A 10,812-nucleotide genomic window follows, 5' to 3' on the forward strand; every position below is an offset into this window, starting at 1 on the left:
AATCACTAATTTAAACCAAGCGCCTACTGACTATGGTCACAATTTCAGTCAGTTGAACAGACAGATCTGGAATGCCAGGGCACCACATGTGCAAAGGTAATGTGCACACCTGGGGCTCACAAAAGCCATGAGGATGTGGTGTAAGAGTCTCCCTGTTTGAGCTCTGCTTGCCTCCACGCTCTGCCTCAGCCTGACTTGACAGCTGCAAGGGCTGACAGCATTCCAAAACACATCCAAAGACTTTTCCATAGGATTCCCAACTCAGAGCAGCCACTGTCCTCACTGGGAGGCCTGAGCTGCCACCCACTGTGTGGGGACACCTGTGACAACCACCTCACCTCCCCTGATTCGTTTGCTCTATCTCCCTTAACAAAGAGCAATCAAACTCTGCACACTGCCTTGTGGGACCACCCAGGACGGCAAGCAGAAAGCACAACACCCGCAGCACCACATCACCAGGAGCCTGCTCCTCCACACAAATAAATAACTGCTTCCCCTGGACTTGCCTCCCAGAGGAGCAGGATCGTCCTTTGCTGCTTGCAAATCAGGCAGGCCTGGACAAAGAGGCCTAAAGCCTTGCTCAGAGATTCACCTGGATGAGCAGTCAGCTCGCAGCAGCAGTGAACTGTGCAGAGATGGCAGAGCTGCAGCTCCTCTTGACAGTGTCCTTGTGAGGAAATCAAGCCTCACAGGGCTCTCACAGCATCAGGTTTGGTCCAGGTCACTTTGAGCCACAGAACATACTCCACGCAAGCATCTGATGCTCTGCAACAACACCGCAAGCAACACCAAGGTGAGCACATACAAGACGTGTGAAGAAAACACTGATTTAATATCACAGGGAACAGTTGGAGACGGTTTTCCTCTGACACACAAGCAGGCAGTACTCTTAGAGATTAATGGGAAAGGGGAACACACAACCAACAATTCCACTTAGCTGTCCATGCTTTACTGCCCTTATTTAAGGTTTTCTGCACCGATAAATAAAACTGAAAACTTCCTCCCCTTGCTCTAGTTCTGACACTCGTGCTCTTTATTTAGTCCAGCAGCCTTCAACAAGAGGCAACTTCTGTTTACTCTTTCAGCACTGGAACGTGTTTTTAATCAATAGAGGAAACAAACTGCAAATAGGTTGTTGCATTAAAGTATTTGCTAACAGCTTTGTCATTCCTCATTCTGCAGACACCAAATTTCCCCCCATAAACACCCCTGTTTCTCCAAAAGCAGCTGGAAATTAATTATGCTATTTTTATTTTCTTATTAATTCCTATGCCATAGCTCTGTAATCAGTGCTGAATCGTGCTGCAATTTTGTGTACTTGTTTCAAAATATATTACGAGCACTTGATGACTGATGTTTAACACGATGTATGAAAGAGTATCTCAAATAAATTAGAAGGAAGAAACACAAATAGAGACATTTTACTTGAAGTAAGCAAGAATTCTGAGACATCCAAATGAGGTAAATGCTGAAACTCCCAGGTCTGTGGCACAGCGTTCACTGATGAGAACTGAGGCAGGCCAGAAGTCTGCACTCCACAACACAAGAACTGAGTATTAAAAAAAAGCTTTTTGCAAAGAGAGAGGACAACTGAAGCCAGACTTCAGTGAACTGGTGCTGATAACAATACCTCTTTCAAAATCCATACCCTCCAACTACCGATTTAACCTGCATCAAAACACTTTCCTTGCTGAACCACATAAACTTGGGAAGCAAACATATGTGCAAAGTAACATTACATACATGACAAATGCCACGTATCACCCACCTGCTGCTCTCCCAGCCCCTTCTCATTTTCAGGAGCTCTGCACGTTTCAGCCTGCGTTCCTTGCCCTCCCTCTATTGCTCACATTCAGGCCATGCACTCATGCACTGATCAGTGAGTGCAATGGGTGTGTGACCCTGGCAGGACTGACTGTATATCAATAATTAAGAATAACACAAAATTGGCAGCCTTCCTGAGGAACTGCAGGCTACCAGCAGCTTTGGTCAGATCCTAAAAGGGGTGCACATCATAGAATCGCTCAGGTTGGAAAAGACCTTCAAGATCATCAAGTCTAACAACAACCTCACCATACTACCTGAACTCTAACAACACTCTGCTAAATCATGTCCCTGTCCTGTAATCCAACTGCAAAGGTGCAGCTGTAGGACTCTTCAATAGTAGAGCTCTTCAATAGTTAGGACAAGATGCAATGCACAAAAAATAGTAATAATAATAAAACTACGTGAATCAGCATGATGTGGCTCACTATAGAACTGCTATTGCTTAAAAGTGACTCGTGGAGAGTAAATCAAACACGGCCAACCACAACAGCGCCCATTTCATCAACCTAGCAAAAAAGCAAAACTTCCTCTTAACATTCGTAGACCGATTTTAACACAGAATATCACAATGTTTCAGCTCTGCTGACCTTTGTGAAGTTACTTCATGCTGAAAACTGTGGAAAAAAAGGAAAATTTTGATTTCTTATGTTACTCTATTCATTCCCTCCCAAGGTTTTCTTTATCAAGCTCCAAACTTCTCATGGTGCTATTTTCTTAAATAAGCTCACGTATAGAAACAAGAACTTAGGATAATTTGTTTCACAAAGGAAGAAAGGCGATTTACTATGCTACTGTAGAAGACATAATCCCAACCATTATCACACAACATGCCTTATCCACTCCTGCAAGCTTGTTGGTTAAGATCTGACTGGGGAGGGTACGGGGAGAAAAGGAAAGAAGAGAAAAAAAAAAGAAAAGAGACTACTTTGGACAATGCAGATGCTTGAAGGTCCTTACGTAACTGGCAGAAAAACCATACTTGGGAAATACCTGATCAAAGCCACCAACCAAACGCATTAAAGTTCACTCAGAAGTTTCCAACCTGCTAAAGGCACTGTTCAACACACTCAGCAGCACAGAGAAGCCACCATGATGTAGTCAACTCACCAGGGGCCAGCGTTCAAGCTTTTCTCACTGGAACCCTGCCATGGGCCAATTCATCTGCCATCAGCAGTGCTGAGGGGCTGCCCTGCACCCTATGCACCTGGTCCTGGGAAAGCCACTTGTGACAACAGCTCCTGAGAAGGCAGAAACCTTCCTGGTGCTGCACCTACAAGAGGAAAGTAACCATGCAGCAGGGCACTGGGTCAGCATGGTCCTTGCTGGGGATTCTGTTGAGAGACATTCAGTTTGCTACAGACTACGATCCTCAAGAAAAAGAAAAAAAGAACAGGTACCAGGATGAGCGACTTCCCACCTCCCCTCAACAAGGAAAGATGCAGACAGGATTTGTTGAGATTTCTGTCAAGACAGCTTCCACTTGATATAAGTTCAGAGAACTTACATCTCGTGCTGTGGAACGATGGAATGAATTTCTTTCACCTCTGCTGGAAGAGACATTCAGTGACAACAAGGGTCAGTGAAATGCTGTTTCTTACTTTTGGAGAAGATTTTTCACATTTTATGAAGTCTTTCATCCTGAAACACCCACATGGAGGATTTCTGATAAGAATTCCGTGCTTCCCAAGCAATGGATTTTCTTAGTGTAATTGCATAAAATCCAGTTAGCCTTACTTCTCCTTGCTAAAAACTGAAATTTTGTTGTGGCAGGTTTTTGTATACAGAGATGTCTGAAGCTGGCTTATTTTCACATGCTGAATTGTCCACGCTCACGAGGACTTGCTATTACTCTGTGCATTTGTGTACTACGAAGGAAAAGGCAGGAACATGGGAAAACGTCAAACCCATGCTCTTCCTCTTTGTTGATTCACCTTTTGTTATCAACTTCATAAACACTAGAAATGATAAAAATGCTACTGTCACTGCAAATGCTACAATTAGATTTTCACTAACTGAAGTCTCCTTTCCTCCTCCAGTAGAGCTCTTTAAAACCAAAGCCACCTCATCACCACAGTAGCTAAACACTGGTTTTCAGCAAATCTTAAAGTCTTGCATGAAATACCCTTACTGGGTTTAGAAACAAAAGTTCAAATCGGTAAGTCAGGCTTCTTAACAAAATAGGGCCAGAACACTAAAGCAGGCTCTTCTGTCAATTTCACATTCCATGAAAAAGTTAGCTGCAACTTAGCACTTGATTATGAATATTAAATAAAAACAATGTAGTCATAAAAAACTATTCAGACCAATGCATATTTTTTTAATGAAAACCAATATCTGATTTCATAAAGTTAACACAGAGAACTTAGTATTAAATAGCATAATACACACTGTAGCCCAAATAGCACGTTCAGTGGCAAAAACTCTTCAGTAAGCTCTCGTCTCAATCTAAGCTCTCCTGTCAATAGCAACACAGATGAAAACCAGCAGCTTCACACGACTCTAAAATACCTTTTTTTAAAAGTTGTGCTATGGAGGAAGTTGGACATTTGCATGAGATTCTCAGCTGGCAGAATTCAGTAAGTCCACTCACACATCAAGATGGGCATTTATCAGGAAAGCTTTGTAGGGAGCATACTCTGAGGGAAAGGGCACAACCAACGAGATGTGGGTTTGATTCCATTCTTGCTCACACTGCTAAATGGCTGCAGACAAGCCTGTGCTGCTTTCACTGTGCTGTATCTCAGGTGCCTAGAACAGGAATAAGAAGTGACTGTTCCTTGTTTTGAAGTGTGTGATTACAGCATGACCTATGTGCTTCTCCAGACAGGGCACAAGTACATGAACAAGGCAATGCCAATTATTAATAATATAGTTCAGAGAACAGCGTGAGATTTGTTGTTTTTATTTTTCCCTAAAACACTGCAATCTAACAGCAGGCTGTCAATCCACTCTTCAGGTAACCCCTACACCAATTCAGGTCTTACCCCATCTGAAACCCATCAAGAGGAGTGACAGCTGGGGGTCTTCTATGGAACGCTATGCATCTCCAAGCACCAAGCTCAGCACACCACCCTCAGAATGAAGCACTGCACTGTCACTAAAATTTAAATAACAATAGTTATAAATAAATAGCAGTAGTGGTGAAAAAAAAACAAAAAACAAACAGGGAGTCTGCTTCTGACAGTGAATTCCCCTAATAATAAGGGGAAGAAAGGAAAAGGCATAAAGATAACACAGCAGAAGAAAAAGCTGACTTCTTCCTGTTTCTCCCCATACCTCCAGAAGCAGTTTGAAATACACATGACCATTATATCAAGCCAGTTTTGCAGACTCCTAAGTAATAAAGAAAGCATACATTATTATGGTTACAGTGAGGTAAAACAGTATCCATACTGTGCTAAAACAAACTTAATTCGCTCAGGTAAACTGTTCCCATATACAGGCATAGTGCTATTTAATGAAGGGAAGTTTCATTAGCCTCCATCTGCAGGTGGAAAAGGACATATGGCTACATTTCCATGATATGCTCTGACCCCATGAACCTTCAGCCCACCACAGCCCTCGCTGAGCCATCACCCACACACAGGGCACAGGATGCAATCGGGGCCCACAGTTTGGAAAGCAGCTGCTGGTTTTAACAGTGACAGCGTGAGTTATGGTGAGGAATTAGAACCAGTTTCAGTTTAGCTCCAGCTTTAATTTCTAGCATCTTCCTCCATCAAAGGGCCACCTTCTCACAAACACAGAACCCTGTATGTGCCATACAGAGGCCAAAGAGAGGTGGCATTTCAGCTCACAGCTGCCCACGTGTCACTGCAGGTGTGTTTATAGCCTTCACACCACAGCAGAGCCTACATGCGTGTGGCATATACCTCACTGGCATGTTACACTACTACACATAGTGAAGAGCAACTCTATCCCCATCCACTTGCTCCAAGTTCCCTAACTTCCTACCAGCCTGCTGCAAGCCCTGTCCAGAACATCACTGACCATCACCCACAGACTACAAGCAGCAGCAACAACCTGGAAGAACTTTCAGCTCTGAACGCAAGCAAAGATATCAGTGAATTTAGCAAAGTTTATCACATGCTCAAAGATGTTTGCGTGCTTAGAGGACTGCAAGCTGGAGAACCACTAACTTCTGAACAGAGTGCATTACAAGCGTTCTGGAAGAAAAAAAGTGAGAGGTATAAAACAAACGCATGGTTAACTCTGATATTTAATGTGGAAAATGTGACATTTAAGATCTTTAATTATTCACATGACATCTATGACAGAGAACGTTTTCCTCCTTGAATGGGAAAACAAGCACGGACAAATTCCTCTCACCATAATTCCTTCCCTAAACAGAGCTCCCACTGAAACCTATGGGAGCTCTGCAGGCACTGGGTGCAGAGCAAGCAGTCCTCAACAACTCCGAAGTGCCCAGGGCAACTTCCTGACAAACTGTAAGTTTAGGTCAAAACACAAGCTTCCTAAATTGTGGGTCTGCATTGAAACACTTTATCAGCTCACGGCGCTGAGAGGAAGGGGAGAGCACAACAAACTTTTGAGACAGGGACCAATGTCTGAGAATTTCTCATGGCCCCTTCCTAAGCAGATCTCCCCCTCCCAGCCTGTGACACACCGGCACTCCACCTGACGCTGCTTCCCAGGGCCGTCCTGTACGCCAGGCCTGGATTACTGAACTCCAGCCATGGATGGATACTTCAGTGAGACTTTGTAATAAAGCACATCTTCGTTGTTACCAAAACAAGCACTCCTTAAAGTAAACGGATATTTCCAGTCGTGGCCAAATCTAACAAAATCTTTATTCTCCCCTTTAAACGGCCATGCTATTTTTATTACATTTTAAGCTATGAGGAAATATACTTCTCAACCTCCTCTAAAACTTCCATTGTGCCTTTTTGCTCAAAAGGACACTTTTCTTCGCAATTTGTTCGTTCCAGATCAATATTAGGCAAGTGCTACACTTAGCACTGCACACAAAACGGAGGCCCACTGGTCTTAGAAGGTGCAGGCAGATGATTATCTCCACTTCACTTCTAAGACTGAACTCCCATGCACACAGAAGGCTTCGTCATATGAAACTAAAGCTACAAAATGACTGAAGAGCCCACCTCAAGCAAAGCCTCCATGGTGCCCTTGCCCATTATTGTTCACCACTGCTCCAAATAAAAAAGAAAGTCTCTTATAGACCTCTAACCCGACTCTTACCTGAAAACACAAAATTAAGCCCAAAAATCAGCATATGTATACTCAGCTCTGAATAACAGTTTGAAGCTTACCAGCCAGTTTTTGAATTTCCCAGTGTGTTCTTACTTTGGGAAAATCATTGCATCAATTACACTATGCAGAGCAGGATGTCAGTAATGCTATAGAACAGAAAGCAATGATCTGTCACAAAGAATTTCAGTAGTTTAATCTGGTGTTTATAGTCTCAGACCTACAAGCACCAATCCCACCGCCCATAACATCTGGAAAATGGAGATTTGGGTGCAGTTCTACAGGAACTGAAGGAAAGGCAGCACTGTATCTCCCCTACCTCCCCACAGCCATAATCCCAGCCTGAAGAACAGGTCCACAGCCACAGCGTCACAGCTGCTCCCTGCAGCCCCCTTCTTGCTGGCGTGTTTGGGACCATCACTTAACACAACTCTGCTGTACTCTGACTGGAAAAGGTCACGTTATTAATCCTTCATGTTTATGAGTGCTAAGCTTATCCCAAATGCATGTCTCATCTTGTTTTCTGTTAAGTATACAAAATTGCCATTAAAAAGAAGTGTGTGTTTAATCTCCCACTTCCTTATTTTAGGCCCAAAGCAGTTCAGTGCCACTGGGCACAGTGGGCAAAGGTATGAAAGATGCTCCGTGTGGCACAACCTTCATACTACTTGTGAACACAACCCCACAAGTGTACCACCTCTCCTTTACATGACCTCATCAATCCAGCTCCAAAACCAAATTCTTTATCAGAAAGTGTCAGAACTTTTCCACAGCATACGGAGAGAACAGGAAGCTGCACACTGGAAGGTGAGGAATACTACTAAGTCACTAAGATTCATCTTTCAGATTGAGAGGTACCTGCATTCATCAATGCCAAAAGAAAAAAAAACAACAACAAAAAAAACAGCAACACAGAAACAGTATGGGTGGAATTCTAATTAACGCTGTTTACGTTTAGAACCGAACAAACTCCTGCTGTAGTAGCACTGCTGCTATGTCAAACTTCTTGCTGATTCCTGAACCACAGAAATTTCCCATCATCTGCTCCAATGGTTGGTATTTTCCATGTTTTTCCCCTCACCACTATCTCAGCAAGTTTTTGACCGCCACATTGCACTCTGCACATCTTAATATTACTTTGGTTCAAAACTTCATCCCTAAGCCAATGAATTCATCATCCTTACAAAATAGGGTTCAAAAAAGTAAGAGACAAAGCAGCACTGAAAGGACTGGAGATGCAGTGATGCACAGGTTATTCTGTTTGACACCTGTACAGAAACTTTGCAAGCCAGCTGCTGCTGCCAGCACCTGGAGAAGACATGTTTCCTGAGGTAGCAGAACCCAAATGAGCATCTTCCATGTCTGAGGCAGCACCAAGAGCTGCTCTGTCTCAGGAGCAAGAAGCGAGCTCTTTTTCTGCACGTATGCTTTACATACTCACCCAGGAAGGCAAGTGGAAACTACAGACAGACGAAGATGAAGCTGTCTCAAAGCCTTTGTCATGTGATAGTGACCTATAAAGTATCAAATAAAGGCACACCATCAGCACACCGTCATTTTACAATATCACAGCCCGCCGCGGCACTGATGAGAGGAGCGGTCCCAAAACTTGAGGGCAGCTTTCCCCTCGCCCCACCCCACCTGAGCTCCGAGCACAACACGGCAGCAGCAGGAAGCCTTTGGGAAGGCGCAAACAAAAGATGCACCGTGGCTGCGGAGGGCACAGGGAGCAGGTCGCCGTGCGTGCAGCAGCAGCAGGGTGGGTTATTCCTCCTCCCTCTGCCCGGCGGCAGTTGGGTGCACACGCAGCACTGCCAGCAGCACGCGTAGGGTTGCCCCACGCGAGATCATCGCCACACGGGAACAAGGGGCGAGGCGGAAAGTTGCGCACGGGGGCAGCGGGCAGCACCGGGCGGCCGCAGGTACCGGAGTCCGAGAGAGATGGCTCCGGGCAGTGCCCGCAGCCCCGGGCACGGGGGCCCAGGCCGCCGCCCGAGCGAATTGTAGGGCCAGCGGAACCCGGGCTGCGGGGTGGGGTGGGAAGGAAAGGTATTAAATATGGAGCGAGGCTGCCGCCAGCCGGGGTTCGCCGCGGCTCTGCCCCCACAGAGACACCTCTGGTCCGCCGCCGGTCCCCATCAAGTTTGCATCTTAGTTACAAAATGTCGATCTCGAAGGTTGACAAGACACAGGGAGACGGGGAGAAGAGCGGAGAGCGAGCGAGCGAGAGTCAGGGAGAGAGAGCGAGAGAGAGCGAGCGAGCGAGAGAGAGAGAGAGAGAGAGCGCAGAGAGTCCATCTTGCTTTGAGGGGGGAGGAGAGCGGCAATAATGCAGCGCATAAATCTCGCCCTCCCGGGGGGGAAACTCTGCCCAACACCTTTGGGGGCGGGCGGCGGGGCCGCGGGGCTCGGGGCGCTGCGAGCCGCCCCCCGGCGGGGCCCGGCCGCGGCGGTGGCAGCGCGCACCTCCCGCCGCTCCCCTCCTCCTCCCCGCGGGCCCGGGCGACGATCCCGCCGCCGCCGCTGCCACCGGGAGGAGGTGCCGCCGCCGGGAGCAGCGCGGAGCCCGGCCCCCGCCCGGCGCCGCTCGGTGCCGCCGGGCTCGGCGCGGGCCCCCGGCGGCGGGGCTCGGACGTGTCACCGGCAGGACGGGCAATGGTTTCGGCGCCCCAGGCCCGAGTGACCGCCGCCGGCCTGGCGGGGCCCCGGCCTCCCCGCGCGCACTCACCTCCGAAAAACAACTTTTACACGCGGGCCTCCCCCGGAAAAAGTCGCGAATCCGCCCCTCGCGCGGCTCAACCCTCGCGGCCCCCGGCCCGGCCCGGCCGCCGGGGGGAGCCGGGCTCGCTCGCTCGCTACCCGCCGCGCGGGGCGGAGGGCGGGGAGCCACCGCCGGTGCTGCCTCTCGCCCCGCCGCGCGCGTCCTCGCATCGCCGCCTTTTACCTTCCTCGCTCGGCGGAGCGGCATTCCCAGCGCAGACCTGCTGCCGTGCGGCGCCGGGATTAGCGGCGCTGCCCGCCCGCTCCGTTCCTCGCCGCCAGCCCTTCCTTCCCCGTCCTCCTCCTCCTCCTCCTCCTCTTCCCCGCCTGCCTACCCCGGATCGGCTCTCCCAGCCGCCGCGCAAGTTTCATACATTGCAAATCAACCCGAGAGGAGGAAGAGCGAAGCGGCTGCCGGGGGGGAGGAGAGCGGCGGCGACGGGCTGCGGGAGAAGGGCTGCTCCCCGTAAGGCGGCGCGACCAGGGCTCGCGGCGCCGAAGAAGAGCCCGGCGCCCACCCGGCGCCCCTCGGGGCGGCCCCCACCAAGTTTTCTGTCACCGTCGCCCCCCGATGTCACCGCTCACCTCCGCGGCCTGCCGCTCAGCCGCCAACTCGCCGAGCGGACCCCCCCGTTTAGCCCCGCCCGCTCCTCACCGCCCCCCGGGGCCGGGGCCGCCGCCGCCCCGGGCGCATCGCCGATGACTGCCGGAAAACGCGCAGGCACCCGACTCCCCGCCCGGCCCGGCCCCGGGGCCGCCGTCTCCTCCACCGCCGCGGCGGGCGGTACGCGGTGCTCTCCCCGGCGGCCCCCGGCCCTCTGTCCGCCCCCCGGCGGGCGATGCCGCCCCTCGGGATGAAGTTTGCCCGCCGCCCTGTCAGCTTGGCGGCCGAGCAGCCGCCGATGGCTCGCCCTCCTCCTCCTCCTTCCCCTTCCTCTCCGCGGCGGCAGAGGTGCCCGCTCGCAGCGCAGCCTGGCACCGGCCGGCCTACCGCTGCCT

General features: G+C 49.5%; 1 protein-coding gene across 1 annotated transcript in view; it reads right to left on the minus strand.

Annotated features, from left to right (window-relative positions):
* BBX (BBX high mobility group box domain containing) overlaps positions 1 to 8,562 on the minus strand; it is a gene marked incomplete at its 3' end in the record, with an annotated part of 121,562 nt that extends 113,000 nt beyond the window's left edge. The window contains exon 1 of the mRNA XM_079536622.1: positions 8,495 to 8,562. The remainder of the gene's footprint in view (positions 1 to 8,494) is intronic.
* Positions 8,563 to 10,812: the final 2,250 nt, after the last annotated feature.

This window comes from Tetrao urogallus (assembly GCF_951394365.1).
Source record: "Tetrao urogallus genome assembly, chromosome: 1".
Lineage (NCBI taxonomy): Eukaryota > Metazoa > Chordata > Aves > Galliformes > Phasianidae > Tetrao > Tetrao urogallus.